General features: G+C 43.1%; 1 protein-coding gene across 13 annotated transcripts in view; it reads left to right on the forward strand.

Moving 5' to 3' along the window:
• Nucleotides 1–16276, forward strand: part of TENM3 (teneurin transmembrane protein 3) — a 1396736-nt gene that overhangs the window by 1031020 nt on the left and 349440 nt on the right. For 12 of the 13 annotated variants that reach the window (XM_033060171.1, XM_033060177.1, XM_033060178.1 and 9 more), the window contains one exon: nucleotides 2298–2505. The exons of the other annotated variant lie outside the window; for it this stretch is intronic. The gene's annotated coding sequence lies outside the window, so the exon portion shown is untranslated. The remainder of the gene's footprint in view (nucleotides 1–2297; nucleotides 2506–16276) is intronic. 13 annotated transcript variants of the gene reach the window in all.

Here is a 16276-nt window from a genome sequence, read left to right on the forward strand (position 1 = left end):
GGTCAATAGCAAAAATTCACTCCTCTGGATTTGTTTATTTTTTACTTCCGAGAAACAGTTTTATGTTGGCATGCATGTCTCTTATCCATGCCATTCTGTCCATACCATTCTGACCTGGTGCTGGACAGGGTTGTCTTGCACTCGCCTAAGCTCACTCTGGGTAGTTTGGCCGTGTAGCAGTTGTTTTTGTTGAGGTCAAGTTTGTACCATTAGACGATATAGCAGTGCTCCTCTCTGCTGCCACTATTCAGAGAATCACTACTTGTTAGCCTAGTAAACATTTTTAGTTGCAGTGCTGGCAGCTTACTGTGTCAGTCATTGACAGAGGTAAATTACCCCCTGCATCAATGCAGCAAGGGAAATTTTTCTGCATTCTTTTTACAACCACCAGCAAAGGCTACAAACAGCCTTTGGGTGTGGTTCTGTGGAGTTGGTCTTAAAATTTCTGAAGTGATCAGAAGTTTTGAATTCTGAAAGCAAATACCTAGATAGACTAAACAAGAGGTATTGTGAAGAATTACAAAATATATATTTTTTTAAAAGTATAGAATTGGTGACAACAAACTGTTTTATGACTTTACTGTATATCATATGGTCAATGTAAGTCAACTTCTCTGGTTAAATATATCCTCTGTATGTTCTTCTCTTGGACATTCCCTTTTCCTTATGTATTATAAGGGTGACAGAGGCATGTGGCTGTAGTGTTTAGGGGGCCTGTTTTAAAATTTTGCAGAGGGAATTTGAATTGGCATAGTCCAGAAAGCTTGGTGTGTTGTTGGGGTGTTGGGTTTTTTGTTTCATTTTTGTTTTTTCATTTCCCCGCTTCTTGCCCCAGCCCCCCCAACTTATTTCTCTCTTTGTGCCTGTGTCTAATGGAAAAATATTGTGCAATCATTTACTGGAGTCTTCCTTCAGGGTTTTGAACTCTTAATTGCTCTCCATTGCAGGAGAGTCTGCCATACAAACTACAGACATGTTTAACAAACACCTGGAAAAGGATGACAAGTTTATATTCGGGAGACGGATGTGTTTGAGAGATCTGATTGAGTCTGCCCCTTATTTCAGTAGTTTGGATGACCTTTGTTACTTAAGGGACTCCAAAACTGGATTGGTAGCACCATATGCCAGACTGAGTGGCTATTGCCTTAAAGAAAATCCTGATTGCTGCAGGTATTTACCCCAAGATGCAAAGAAGATTGCTCTTTCCAGTAGTACAGACTTTGTACTTGTGTTTTAAAAACATAATCTCTCTCCTGTGGCTGTGTTATTACACTGTTAATTGATTTGGGATCTGGGACCATAACTTTAAAGTATACTGATAGTGTTTGTGGAATATGACAGAATTTTACTGACCAAGGCATGAAAGAAAATCAAGGTTTCTGACAGGTTATATGGAAAATAGCCCTGAAACAGCTGATCTGAAGAAAGAAAATATATTTCTGTAGCTTTGAGAGATCTATCCATTCAGAGTTTCAAAGTCAATCTTAGCCCAGTAGATCTAGCTTTAAAAAGTTGCCATTTTAATTTGTGACACCTGGTGGCCAGCAACACCCCAGGTATTCCCCTGGTGTGCTGTTCCACTTCATTCTGTCACTGCAGGAGCAGATTTTAGCCCTCAAGTTGGCAGAGGATCACCTTCAGGAACAAATGGGAGTCATGTACAGCAGAAATAATGGCTTCTGTGTCACTTACACTATTACCTTTGGTTTTGACATTTAGCTGGTGGGAAAAAGAATATGCTTAAGTACAGTCTTCCCTGCCATAAAATATTTGGTTTTCTGCCATACATTAGAAGTAGTTAATAAGGAATAAGCATCTTAGCTCTAACCAACTGGACTTCTTGTTGCTATTGGTCTGATGGTGTAATAACTCTGGCAAGTTCTGTGACCTAGTAAAAATAGTGAATGTCCTTTTATGTGAAGACTTTTCTGTTTATTGAGAAATTTCTGGGAACAAGATCAAGTTCCATTGTTTAAACATATTTTAGTAGTACATATCACTGGAAAAATTTTCAGTGTAATTTTGTAGTTTTCCTGCACAGTTTCTAACTAATGTGTTTACATTGTAATGAATAGTTTTGGCTGGAAATCTGTGGGGAAAAAAGCACTATTCCTCTGACTTCAGCATTTTAGAACATCTATTTCTAGTATACCTTTAAAAGAGTTAATTTAAGAAAACGTTAACTTTTCTAGCATTCTTAGTCATGCAAATATGTTTAAAGATAGGTATCAGGGGTAAATAGAATATGGTGCAGAAAAAATGATCATAGAACTGAGAATTCTGTTCTTTCTTGGCAGCATCTAAGCCAGTCTGACCAAGAGCAAGACTACTCCCATTGCCATTGCTGTTAAACTGTTCAGGTCCTTGGCAACTGGATCATTTACTGACCCTTCTCTTCATGTGATTTCTTCTGGGATCAAGTGCAGCACTGCCATGCTGAGCCTTTCCCAAACACAGGAGGACTGAACAAGAGACAGACATCTTAGATTGATGACTAGATTGATGGTAAGCAGCACAGAAGGTTCGAGCCTCATGCTAGCACAAAATCATTTGACAGATAGAAATATTTGCTTATAAATTGAAAGAGTAGGTAATAATAGTGGTTTTTTATGATTACATTACATGATATTTTGTGATTACACAGACTAATGGCTAGCAGATGGCAGAGTATACATTTTACTTGTTTACCAAGTTGATGGATGGCAGTGATTGAAAAACATTTTTTTTCCTTGTTGCATTACTCTAAAAGCTTGTAGTGGACAGGCAATTTACAATATGAGTCAACAATAATTTGTATCCGCTCTAGATTTTGGGGGGCATCAGTTATTCTCTTTATTTTATTTGACTTCTCTCAATTATATTTTCTTCTTGGAGGAATGGGGAAAAAATGAAATGGACTTTGAAAACCAGGTCTTTAAAGGGATGCATGTGTGCTTATAGTCTACATATACAAAAAGTATCTATTTTTATGAAGAATAAATCGTGGGAGGTTTTCTCCACTGTTCTATTTCAATGTTTATCACATTACTTGGACATTTTGATGAAGAGAGATATGCTCTGTCTTTTGTTTAGGCACCTCAGCACAAATCTACGCTGCTATATTGCATGCTACCAAGAGACCTAAAGCTATCCAGTCACAATAATAATTGCAGTGGTTTTCATCCCTTCTTTTTAATTGGTATTGACTTACTCATATTATCTATGTGTATGTTGTAGATGTATCTCCTCCTCAAGTGTTGTTTGGGTTTTTTTCTTAGGTGCAATGACTTGGGAATACTCTGTTTCATGAGTAGTACACCTAAAACCTGACCTTCTTTCTAGGTTCATTCCCTATGTATTTTAGTTCCCACTGTCAGGTGCCTTAGCTCCCTGCCATGTTCCTCAAGTGTGCCATTCATTTTAGTCTCTCTCAATGGTTTTTGGGTGTATTAGGAATCATGCTTGTGGTTTCAACAAATAGAATGTGAATTTTGATTAGTAGTGGATTGATTTTTCTTTGAGGGAAAAGGGGCAAAACTGTGGTTTCTCTTCCTTCAGGAGTGACTGTTCAGTCTTATTTTTTCTGTAAGGTTTCTAACGTCTGTGAAACTCATATCTGAGACATCTAGTATCTTGCAAAATTTGATAGGACTTGGACAGCATGGTTCAAAATTTTATGATTTTGTGTTTAGTTATCTCATAATAGCATTTTTTCTCTGAAAAAAATCAAGCTAAAACACTCAGATGGAGCCAGAATGTCATTTCTGCTTAAAGAATCCAATAAGATCATGGATTTTTTTCCCCTGGTAAAAGAGGAACGGAAATCATTGCAAGAATTACTGTGACTGGTCAGGATAAAACATAACTTGAGATACTATTTTCAGATAACAAAACTTTTGCCTTTCAGCCAGAGGACACTTCATAATGTGTATGCCTATTTGTAACAGAAATATTGAGTCTGTTTGGAACTGTCCCTTGAATTCCCTTTATGATTTTATATACATAAGACCTGAAAATACATTATTAGTACTCTGTTCAGTTTTCTATCAATCGTTGATAAATCCACTAAGCCTCTCTAAATCTGCCTTACAACTACTGCCTCTCAAAGAGATTTCATTATTCCAAACTACTAGTTGCCTTTCAGAAGGAGGAAGCCTATGATATTGTCTTATCTTGTGTAATGTGAGGGGAAAAAATATATTCAGATAGTTGGTGGTTTAGTGAGGTTGTCATAGGCCCTATTCCCAAGGTACACTCTTTTTCTGGGCAGTAATTGATCAATTTTTTTCTTATTTCCTTCATCTTCTGCTTTTCACCACTGCATTCAGATTTTTGTGGCAAATACAATAATTTCACGACCATAAGGCGCACCTTACTATAAGGCACACCCCCGGAGAGTAAGCAAAATTCGCAACTTTGTAGGTCATTTAAGGTGCACTGGACTATAGGGCGCACTTTTTTTTTGTAGTGAGGCTCCGCCCCCAGCTCCCCCCACGCGGTTTCTGACCGAGGCCCCACCTCAACCCGGCAGCCATTGGCCCCCGGGCCCGCCTGTACCCGGCAGGGGCGGTGCTGCGGGCCCCCAGGCCTGCCTGTATCCGGTGGGGCCAGGGCATGCCCGCCGCCGCTCCGTGCCGCCTCACCGGGGCCGGGGGGTGCCTCTGGAGGGGCCATCCCGCCTCCACAGGGCTGGGCTATGCCTGTGTAGGGGCCGTCCCGCCTCCATGGAGCCGGGGCGTGCCTCTGGAGGGGCGGCTCCGCCTCCACTGGGCCAGGGGGTGCCCGCTGCTGCTCTGCCCCGCCCCCACCCAGCAGCCGCGGCCCTACCGGCTCCCCCCATGGCTCGCAGCTCTCACTTCTTGGTAGGCAAATTTCTGAACTTTGTCCATCAGATAATGCGCACTGGACTATAAGGCGAATTTCTGGGTTCGGGGGAAAATTTATTCAAAAGGGTGCACCTTATAGTCGTGAAATTATGTATGTATATATGTGTCAACAATTACTGTCTTGTTCAGCTTCCCTACCTTGTCTGAATTTTTATTTTGCATTCTCCACAAAATCCAAGTTTCAGACTGGTATGATAATATGACATTTTCCAGCTTGTATTAGTAAAAATGAAATGCCTTTGGTAGTCATACCTAAGTCTAGTTGCAAAGAGGAGAATGAGAAATAAACAGTAGAAATCTAGCTGCTAAGGCTCCAAATTGATTTTTGTATGAACACCTGACTTATGTACTGAATGTTGCTGGTAAATGCTTGAGGTCACCAGTACAGGAGGGGAGCAGGAGTAGACAAGAAAGAGCAATGCTTGTCTGCCCTCTGTAAATTTTCATGGGGCTCACACTGGGAGAAGATGAGTGCTTCAGCAAAAAGTGACTGTTGCATCAGAAACAGTTTCCAGGTGTGGATTCAGTGTGCAATGCTTGCTGGATTCAGATGAAACCAGGTTGTGGGGTGAGGTTTCATGCTTTCATGTAGGCAGGTGCCTCCACCTGCCTGCCTTAGAGGGGATCAGTGCAGATGCAGGCAGGGGAATGGACCTGGCTTAAAACTGACTTGATGAAAGTAAATGTCTAACTCAGGTGAACCTTGGTGACAGGGACACCCTAAATGTTGGGATGGGACAAGGGGCTGGGAACAGACCTGGCTAGAAGTAGCAGAACATGGGGTTGCTGCCCTTGTGTAAAGTTTAATGAAAACTAATCTTAATCCTACGGTGGAAATACATCTACACCTTTCTGGCTTAGAAGATGACAGTGGTTGACCTACAAGTCCTGTTAATGTGCAAATCCCAGAGTTTTGCTGGGATTATAGATAGTAAAGTAAGGGGTAGGTCCTAATTAAAGAATATATAAAATTTACACTTGTCTTCAGTTGTCTTTGCTCAGATTTCTGCTTGAAACATTGATTCTTATTTATACATGTAGTCTGCAGACTCTTCTAACAATACAATACTTCCATTAATCATCATCAGTATTTGCAAACAGGAGATTCATTCACATTGGTAACAAATGCTTAATTTGTTCCTCAGAACTGTCTCAAAGAATACATTGCAGCTTTTTTACCAATTAATCTGATTTGTAAGATGGTGTAAGTATTGATCAAATTTCAAAATTGAACCTTTGTATTTGTGGAATGTAGTGAAAGTTAACTGCAGACTGTCATAACTTATTTTCTGTGTATTTAGTTACTGAAGTGTGAAGGCTTCTAAGAAGTCTATGAACTTTTACCTGTTTTTTCCATACCCATCATGAGATGGTTCCGAGTGCATCTTTCTTCAAAAAGCCTTAAGAACCAAGGGAAGTTCTTAGAGAGGAGGAAAGTGCTGTTGTCTGCCCAAAGCATAGTCTACTGTGCATGCTTACTCCCAGATTTGCTTCAAGTACCTGTATTTGCTGATTTGCTGCTGCTATGTGTGTGTCCAAGGAAAGTTGTTCAAGTGTATCTCCAAATCAGAACAAAAAGATTCCGGTTTTCTGACAAAAACTGTCTACCATTCATGATTTAGCAATAGATTTTGCCTCCGTATGGGAAACAAAAGGGGTTTCGTGGTAGTGATTTTCACCTCTTAACTGTTTACTAAGTGATATAAGTAAAATCTGATACTTTAAATTTTTTTTTTTGGTTTTACTTTGGTTTTTAGACAAGGCAACCTATTTTCTTACTGCTTCTGTGCCAATGAGTGTGCTTTAGCTTCTAAGCAAAACCAAAACTCAAGGTGTTTAAAATAGTGCACTGCTCCGTCATTGCTTGCATGCATCGCTGTATCAGTCTGTTCTAGTTGATTTAGGATGATTGCTCTTCAGATTTGTAAATCACTGCTTCAAAAGGATAGCCACAACAATTTTGGGAGGTCTTGGAATTGATGGAGTTTTGTTTTTTTCTTTATTAAAAGAAGCAAAAATGTTGTATCTCTTCAGCAATTAAGAAAATATTTACTGCCTGGCATATTACAGTGTTTAAGTGCCTGATTAAATTTAAAAGAAATAATTTACAAGTGGCTTAATGTTATGAGGTTTGGAATAGGAATTACTCGTATTCTGTTTCTTAGTCAAAAAGCCCTATGTTCAATACCAATGCTAACATAAGGCTTTGAGTGGTATTTATGGGGGAGTTGAGGGAGAATGAAAAACAATACAAGAGGAAAAGTAGTTCATATCTCCAGAAGACATATTTTTAGTAACAAAAAGACTCTGTTCTTTTGAACATTGTGCTTTTTAAAGTCACTTTTCAAAATTAGACACTGCTATTTGCAGTAGATTTTAGTGGAATTGGCATATTGTATGCAGAAAATAGACTATATATCAAGCAGTGTAGGAATATTAATTTATTACAGCAAATCACTTTAAAGTGTGAAAATTGTACAAATAACAGTCAACCCTGTACTTAAAAAAAAAAAAAGGTGATTAGAAGATTTTACTGCTGTAGATCCCCGAGTGAGTAGAAAGAATGGAGGAAAAAATTATTTTTGTTTCCCCGCTGTGTCATCTGTGGTGTCCAGTCCCCCTTCCCCTTGCCAAATGGCACTGTTTTGTTTGTATGTTTTTTGTATGTTTTGATTAGGAACCAAGGCTTGATATGGTTCATGTTCTAGATGCTATTGTTTGTGAGATAGGAGCAGACATCTTGCTTGAGGTCACTGTTGGAGGGGATTGTAGCAGGTCACAAGAGGCCTGTTTCAGGATGCTGAATATAAAATTTTTTGTCTCCACTTATTTCCCTCTTTACCCTGTAAAAAGCTTGTTCAGAAAATCAAGTAGTATCCATTTGTACTATCGGTTTTCTGTGTGAAAAATTTCTGATAGTGAAAAGTAGGATATTGATCTGGATAACATCCTCATACATAAAACATTGACTGACCTATCTTCTGTATTTCTAGTCTATCCCTTACAGGCAAGATCACACTTCTTCCCTTCACTTAAGAATAAATAAAAATTTTTAAAAACACTCTTTCCCCACGTACACACTCTCACAAATGATTGACTCTATTTGTTTAGATCAGTTGCACTGTCTTGGGGAAGCTAGAGGGAAAATTGGAAATGCATCTACTGTATCTCTTGTGTAAATTAGTTTTTTGATCGTTTTGATAGAAGATAATTGCTTAAACATGACAGTTAATTTGTGTTGTGTTCCAGTGTAGAAGCTTCAGAGAAAGTGTGTTACAGCATGTACAGCTGACTTTACTTTAAATTTTCTTGACTTTATACCAGAGGCATTTTTATCTCTGCTAGCAGTACATATTTTTTGCAGTATGCTAATACAGCAATCTGTGCAAGGAATAGAATCTTGGTTTTAATCTTACTGTAGAAGTTACTGGAAATGACCATATCTTTGCTATAAAATATTACAAAATTGGGAAAATGTAATATTTAATGCCTGACCCTTGTATATAGGGTTTAGAAATTTAGCTGAAATTGGTCTTTCCAAGCAATGAAAAATATACTTAAATCTATTTTTTATCAATAGTTTGTAGGAAGGTTAGGTTAAAAGGCTTATTTTTAAAACCTCTTTATTGAATACAGTAATTTCACAATTTTAAGCCGCACCTGATTATAAGCCGCATGTCTGGGTGTCGGCAACTGCCTTGGGTTACAATACAGAGTGTGATAAAAGGTATCTATTCCATCACCATCTGTTGAGGGTGGGGGCAGTGATCCTTATCTCCGCGGAAGATCTTCTGCTAATGGGCCATCCATTGAAACCAGGCGGGGCATTGTTCTTTATCTTTTCACAACCCATCCTTCATGCAGCGAGTCATTTTCTGCTAACCCATTGAGTCCCACTGTGGGACTGATAAAATTACTTCATTCCATTGGAAGATGCTCCAGTCAGGGGGAAGAGCCCAGCATTTCTTACCAAGATAAAAACAGAGGTTTTGGGACACTAAGGGAGCCCTTTTCTCCACTGGACTCCAGAGGAAAACTGGATTTCTCCACGTCACCACTGGACCTTCAGAGGGAAACTGCACCTTCTCCAGGAGCACTGCTCCAACTGAGCCACATCTGTCACTGCAGGAGGATGCAGCCACCATTGAATGGGACTGCTACCAACACCCTGCCTGACAGGGTGTCAGGTTGTACTCTGACTTTGTCAGGGTTTGGAGTTTGTTTCTTTGTAGTACTGTATTTCTATTTTGATTTCCCTAGTGAAGAACTGTTATTCCTAATTCCCATATCTTTGCCTGAAAACCCCTTGATTTTAAAATTATAATAATTTGGAGGGAGGGGGTTTACATTCTCCATTTCAAAGAGAAGCTCCTGCCTTTCTCAGCAGACACCTGTCCTCCAAACTAAAACAGCAACTTTTCGTTCTTTGTCCATATAAGCCACACCTGATTATAAGCTGCACTTCCGGGTTTGGGCCAAAATTTTAGTCAAAATGTTGCGGCTTATAATTGTGAAATTACTGTATATTTATTTGTTATAGTACATGGATAATTAGGAAAAAATAAGGTTTTGCTTCATAGTAAAGCGCCTAGTATTCTAAGCCGGGATAATAAACCGGCATTGGCTTTCGATGAAATAGTGAGTGAGTGAATAATCATATTGACAGTTCTGGCTATAAAAGAAGAAATCCAGGTATTCACTATTAGTCTATCCAAATCAGTTCTCAAATTCTGGTGTCTGACCTAAATTGAAGTGAAGCAATTGAATTGTAACATAATGCTGTCATTACACCTCAGTCTTAAATTGTGCTTATACTCAAAATCATTTGAATAAACTTGGAAAATCTTCATGGAATTGATGCTGTTATTAATGAGAAAATATACGTTTCATCACACTACTGTGTTGCAGAAGAAATGGAACAGGAAAGAAAGTGTCTGAATTAAACAAAACAAGCAGGGAGCTTCTGTGGTATTGGTTTGTTGTAGAGCTCTGCTTCACTGCCTTTGTGTGTCTTGCTAGACAAGGAATGCTAGTGGCATGTCATAACAGCAAATATCTGAGAGGATGATAATGTGGTCATTTCACAGAAATGCTGCTTTATTAGGAGAAACATAGCCAACCTTAATGGTTCTTAAGGCCTGAAGCAATTGCATGAAGAACAAGTGTAAGGAGAAGTGTTAGGCTTGAGAAAGCACTGATAATTTATGCTCCTTGTTTAATGTTCATCAGTTTGGATTTCTGATTTATGCCATTGTCTGTAACACAGCCAGTGACTGTGATGGGGCAGGCTGTGCTGCTTAACCCAGCTTGGGCTCCTGGTGTTCAGGGCTCCTGGTACCTCATAGTCCTGGGGTGGCCTGGTGGCTCTTCCTTCCCTCTCCTGCCCACAGTGAGCATGCAGTCAGCAGCACACACTGAGAAAGAGCAGAGCACTTCAGCATTTGGAGAATAAGCTATACTTACCCTTGCTGTGCATATCTTCAAATTGCTGCACTTATGAACAAAATCTCAGTAGAGGATATAATGGTATTTTATAATATCGTAAAAAGCAAGTTTAATTTTGATTTGTTTGCTGCTGTGGCAGTTACTGAACCACCATCTCTGCTTCTTTTTCTGAAGAAATTTATTCTCTTGTAGGTTTTGCTTCCTGGCCTGAGTACTCCATGTAAATGTCAGAGTGGTGCTGTATATTAAAATGCATCATTATTCCTCTTGTTATCATAGAATGATAATTATGAAGTAAAAGATTTTTAAAGGTGCCCATACATCTTCCCAAGAGACAGATTTTTGCAAATCCATCTCTATTTACTCTCATTAGTATTAAATCAGTAAAATTGATAACAAATGTCAGACTGTAATGTTTCTGGTGAAGCAGACCATCTGCCTGTTTCGTAATATGAACATTTATGCTTACAATCAGTATACTTCACCAACTGGGCTGGAAATACCAGGTAGTAATGTCCGTTACTTGAGGTCTCTGAATGCATTATGTATATTGGAACCATAATTAGTTCCATGCTTTCTGGCAAATGTAGTTATTAAAGCAGATTTCTTTCAGTGGATTGCGTGCCTCCCTTGAAAGTACCATCCTCCTCTTAGCCTGTTTTATTTCTGTGTGATTGATTGTTTCTTACTAATGTATTTATTTATCAAGCTAGTTTTCTCTCTTTGAATAACTGGAATTTTGGAAGGCTGACTACCAGCTAAAGTAATGTTGTGATATTCAAACAATTATCTTGCCATCAACTTACCACTTAGTTTTGACTGAAAGTTTTTGATTAAAAACAAACACTAAACAAATTAAAAATACAAATATCTGTGAAATTTCTCAATTAAAGCTTTCAGGACTGAAGAATAACTTGCTTTTCTTCTGCAGGGAGCATTGGAAAGTGAAAAACTACAGTAATTTCACGACCATAAGGCGCACCCCCCGGGAGTCGGCAAAATTTGCAACTTTGTAGATCAGATAAGGCGCACCGGACTATAAGGTGCACTTTTTTTTTGCCGCAAAGATACGAGCCATGCGCAACAAAGTAACGAATTAGTAACGGAAACCCGAGATCGTGGAGTTTACTGGAAGGAGCACAATTTAGAAACATTTTTCACAGAGTGTAGGCTTTCAAAGGCAGCCCCAGGCGCCCTCCTCGTGCAGTGGGCCCTGGCACTCCCGCCTGCCCCTGGTGCCGGCAGGCGTGGCTTGGCGCAGCTGCGGGGCCGCCTCTTCCTCAAGGCTCCGTGCTGCCGCGATGCTGTTTCCCCTCGCGGCTCTGCGGAGCCACTGTGCCGTTCCCTCGCTCGGCTCAGTGCTCCTGCCGTGCCGTTCCTTCGTTCGGCTTGACGCTCCTGCCGTGCTGGTCCCCCTCGAGGCTCCGCGGAGCCATCCACGCGCCTGTCCCCGCTTGGCAAGGCAGCGCAGCCGCCCCAGCGCCTGTCCCCGCTTGGCTCGGCGGCACAGCCTCCCTGGCGCCCGTCCTCTCGGGGCACGGTGGCGTGGGCACCATGGCGTCTGTCCTCTCCAGGCACGGCAGTGCGGCCGCCCCAGCGCCTGTCCCCTGCTCAGCACGGCGGTGCAGCCGCCTGGCCGCCTGTCCCTGCTCGGCAAGGCGGTGCAGGTGTCTCGGTGCCTGTCCCGGTTCGGCACAGCTGCGCGACCACCCCGGCGCCTGTCCCCGTTCAGCAAGGCATCACAGCCGCCCCAGTGCCCATCCCCGCTCGGCTCGGCGGCACAGCCTCCCTGGAGCCCGTCCTCTCGGGGCACGGTGGCGTGGGCGCCATGGCGTCTGTCCTCTCCGGGCACGGCAGTGCGGCCGCCCCAGCGCCTGTCCCCAGCTCAGCACGGCGGTGCAGCCGCCCGGCCGCCTGTCCCTGCTCGGCAAGGCGGTGCAGGTGTCTCGGTGCCTGTCCCGGTTCGGCACAGCTGCGCGACCACCCCGGCGCCTGTCCCCGTTCAGCAAGGCATCACAGCCGCCCCAGCGCCCGTCCTCTCGGGGCACGGTGGCGTGGGCGCCATGGGGTCTGTCTTCTCGGCGGCCGCGGGGGCTCCGGCGGCGCCGCTTCTCGGCGGCCGCGGGGGCTCCGCCGGCACCGCGATTCGGCGGCCGCGGGGGCTCGGCCGTCGCCGCTTCTCGGCGGCCGCGGGGGCTCGGCCGCCGCCGCGATTTGGTGGCCGCGGGGGCTCGGCCGCCGCCGCGATTCGGCGGCCGCGGGGGCTCCGGCGGCGCCGCTTCTCGGCGGCCGCGGGGGCTCGGCTGTCGCCACTTCTCGGCGGCCGCGGGGGCTCCGGCGGTGCCGCTTCTCGGCGGCCGCGGGGGCTCCGGCGACACCGCGATTCGGCGGCCGCAAGGGGCTTCCCCGCCGCCGCTTCTCGGCGGCCGCGGGGGCTCGGCCGCCGCCGCTTCTCGGTGGCCGCGGGGGCTCCGGCGGCGCCGCTTCTCGGCGGCCGCGGGGGCTCCGGCGGCACCGCGATTCGGCGGCCGCAAGGGGCTTCCCCGCCGCCGCTTCTCGGCGGCCGCGGGGGCTTCCCCGCCGCCGCTTCTCGGCGGCCGCGGGGGCTTCCCCGCCGCCGCTTCTCGGCGACCGCAGGGGCTCGGCCGCCACCGCTTCTCGGCGGCCGCGGGGGCTCCGGCGGCGCCGCTTCTCGGCGGCCGCGGGGGCTCCGGTGGCGCCGCGATTTGGCGACCGCGGGGGCTTCCCCGATGCCGCGATCCACCGGCCGCTTGGGCTTCGCCGCCGCCGCTTTATGGCGGCCGCAGCGGTTCGGCCGGCGTCGCCTTTTGGCGGCCGCAGGGGCTTCACTGCGGCTGCTCCGATGCCGCCGCCGGGCGGGCTCTGCTCAGGGCTGTTGCGGGCTCGCACTTCTTGTTCCCTCCGCGCCCGGACCAGGGCCACCCGGGTTCTCGTTTCCCCCTCGCCCGGGCCAGGGCCGGCGCCGCCCGGCTTCTCGTTCCCCCAGCGCCCGTGGTGGCGCCACCCAGCTCCTTGTTCCGCCCAGGCCAGGACTGGCGTTGGCTGCCTCCCTCCCCTCTTGGCTCCTGCCGACTGTGGCCGCCCGCTCCCGCCCCCGCTTGCGACACGGTGCTCCCGCGGCACCGCCCCCCCATTGCGGCTTGCACTTCCGGTTTGGCAAATTTCGCAACTTTGTCCCTCAGATAAGGCGCACCGGACTATAAGACGCACTTCCGGGTTCAGGGAAAAAATTTAGTCAAAAAGGTGTGCCTTATAGTCGTGAAATTACTGTACTTATATTTCAGATGACTGTTCGGTTGTGCTTCCTATGTGGATGCAGATGCTTTTATTGGGATGAGTGGGTAATAATGGGCTTCAACCTCTTTGATTTTCCATAAATCTGATTTCTGTCAACATTTGAAATCCATGCTTGTAGTCAAGCATTACCACTTCTTGGCTCATACTGGCACTCTGTGCTGTGTGCTGTGAGAGTGGAGTGAAGCCACCATGTTAAGAAGAGCTGGGTTGAGTGTTCCTGTGCCTTTTGGGTCCTGCACCATGGATGGCACAGTGCAACCAGAGAAGCTGCTGTGGAGGAAGCAGGAAGGGCTTTAGCACCAGGTCATTATTGTGTTAAGCTGTCCAGAAAACAGGGAATGCCCATCTGGACCATCCATTTAATTAGTAGCACGGCTTCATGAAAATCACTGGCAGAGATGAAGAAAAGATGGGAGAGGGATATCTCTACTGTTCCTTTTTTTATTTTTTCAAGCCTATTTCATGGAAGAAAAGAATCTTTGATGTCTTTGACTGTGGAACCTATTGAGATTCTGGTACAAAGTAGGGAAATTGGGGGATTTTTTGAGATAAACGTTACTTTTTCTGAAAGGAAACCGGAGAATTGTGGTATATTAATAGCAAAGCTCTATGTATTACGCGGACATTTTTTCAGCAAGAAACACTGTAAATAAAATGAGTGAAAAGATGTTAGATGCATTCTTTATTCTGTTTTACAGTAAATTTTTCAATTTGAATATGAAACAGTTGTTAACGTTATGCACTTATGATGGATAGAGGAGATTTGCTGAGTTATTGCTAGTGATACATAAACTGATCCGTGTACTCAATCAATCTCTTTCTCCACTGTGATTTGAGAATGAAAGATAATTGAGTTAGTCTTTTGTTTTTCAAGATCAGCTGACTTGAAATAATATTTGATAAAAAGAAACAGGGTTTTTTGTCATTGTGCTCCAGGTTTTCAAACACTGGCAAAGCTACTTTCCTGCTTGTGGCATATGACGCAATCTGTGTTCTTAACAAACTTTCCCTCTTTTGCTGCTTTATTCAGTGTTTTCAGAGCAATATGTTACATTCCCAGCTTTCATGTTTGGCTTGGAAACCTGCACTGTTTAAAACTTGAAAATAAGCAGTATTCATTCATTCATCTTGGTTTTTTAATCTAGTACAGCAAGATTATTCTCAGAGCATTATGTCTGAGCAGCCGCATACATAACTTGTAGGTACATATGTAGTGTATATTCTTGAATATTTATTTATATGTTAGGATTTTGCATAAGTATTTAGCAAAAATACTAATATCAGTTTGATATTATCAATTGAGGCAGGGTTAAAAATCTGTCTTCTAAAATAGAACTATTTGTATTCGGTAACATATTTGAATTTCTGATTTATCCCCTGGGTTTCGGTCTGACAATACAGCAGAGATGTCTTGGGTACTGAACATTAACGATTTTTAGATGCTTCAAAGCATCAAGATTTTTAAAAAGAGGAGTTCAGACAGTGAGAAAAATCAATTGAACAAAAACTTTGCTCGAGATTAGTGTAGTATTTCGTGCCATGATTCTAAGCAGAAGGTCTGGTAATGTGTATATAGAGTTACAATCCTGCAATAAAATCAGAGCCTGTACCTTCTGCCAAGGCTTTTACTGAGTAAATATTCTGCAGAATCTGCCACTTCATGTTGAAGAATATAAGAGGCAGCAGCCATGCAAAATTGCAGCAGGTTTTATTTTAAAACTGTAGAACTTTTTCAATGGAATGAAAATGTTTTAAGTCACAATATATAATATGCATATCCTTATAGAACATTTAAATATAGTAATATAAGGATGTTATGTTTTTATGTGCTCTGTAATGATATGCATATGATGCATCATTGTGTTTTAAAACTTTTAAATATTTTTTTTTTTTTTTACCTTCTTAGGGATTTTTTAAATTATTATTTTAATTGTCCTAATCTCAGTAATAAAAGGCAGCTTCTAGTATTCTGTTTCATTATGGATTTTTCAGAAGGCAAAGTTTTGGCAAAAGTATGCAGGAGTTTTCAGGTTTGCAGGTGTGCTTATTAAGATGGCCTCTGCTTAATTCATGTGAGAACTGCATGACTGGAGTGACCTCTCCCATTTTCACCTCTGACCTGTGTGTAGGATGCACCAAACAAACACAGGCCATAAATGGATATCACATGCATCTGCTTTCCAGGCAGTAAAGCATCCTCTAGTTTTCAACCAATATCTATGTAGTGAAAAAAAAAAAAAAAAACCAACAAAAAGCAACAAAACAAAATCCCCAAAAATTGTTTTGACCAAAATTTACTGTTAGTTAAGACTTCATTCTTAACAAAACAGGTACTATTTTCTTACTGTTTTAAGTAGGTTTGAGCAAATTGATAGTCATTCCATTTTCTCATAAACCATTTTTCACTATTATGTGATTGTATTGTATAAAATAATGGACTGTTAAGTGTTTCCTGGGATGACATCTTAGTTGTTTTAGATGTTATGCATATTCTATCAAATCTGTAGTTTCAGAGAAGCGAGGAGATGATCTAGAAACTGTTCAGGCTCTGAGAAGAAGTGTAGGCATAGACTGAGTTGCTACTCAGATGCTTATCATCTTCTAGTTTATTCCTGAAATGTGCAGCACCATTTGTAGCTGATATCTGC

This window comes from Catharus ustulatus, chromosome 5, assembly GCF_009819885.2.
Source record: "Catharus ustulatus isolate bCatUst1 chromosome 5, bCatUst1.pri.v2, whole genome shotgun sequence".
In the NCBI taxonomy this organism is placed as follows: Eukaryota; Metazoa; Chordata; class Aves; order Passeriformes; family Turdidae; genus Catharus; species Catharus ustulatus.